Here is a 681-nt window from a genome sequence, read left to right as displayed (position 1 = left end):
AGTTTGCAAAATTAAGCAGATTCCTACACTGTCAGAGGCCCATTGTAAGATGTCCACCGAGATAGAAAAAGATCCCTAAAAAACTAATGACTATGATTTGGTGCTACCCACATAGGTGGGTGAATTGTGGGGCTTATCAGGCTATCTCTTGTTAGGCAGCTGCTTACAATTATTGTGCCAAAGATACGGCTTGCTGTGACTAAGGTACGGAATTACCTGTATATCAATCACAGAGAGCACGCAAATAAAGTATAACCATGTCCAGATTACTCACAGACAGGCGAACGCCTAACGCACGTTTCTCCTGGGCTTTTTTAGAGCCTCAACGATTTGAAAGAAAAAAGTTAAGTTGTATTTATTTTTTGCTCACTTTCTGCAGATCTACCTATGTGTTTAAGTGTGTGCCAAATAGGGGTTTTTCTTTTTTCTTTTTTTTGGGGGGATTACAAAATATATGAAGTGACAAGGTTGTCACCAATTTATTTGCCATAAAGAGCGTTGGGCCAGGCTGTTAACATGTCTGTTGTATGATGGGGTTCACACCAAGTATATATCCAAATATAAATTATTGGCCCACAGGATTTTAACCCATTTAAAATATCAGTTACTCAAAATTGTGCCATGTTTGCCATCTGTTTATTGCAATATAAGATGATTTTTTTTTATAAAATGTAATTTTGT

This window comes from Bombina bombina, chromosome 7, assembly GCF_027579735.1.
Source record: "Bombina bombina isolate aBomBom1 chromosome 7, aBomBom1.pri, whole genome shotgun sequence".
In the NCBI taxonomy this organism is placed as follows: Eukaryota; Metazoa; Chordata; class Amphibia; order Anura; family Bombinatoridae; genus Bombina; species Bombina bombina.
The sequence above is the reverse complement of the archived record's forward strand: the minus strand, read 5'-3'. Positions refer to the sequence as shown.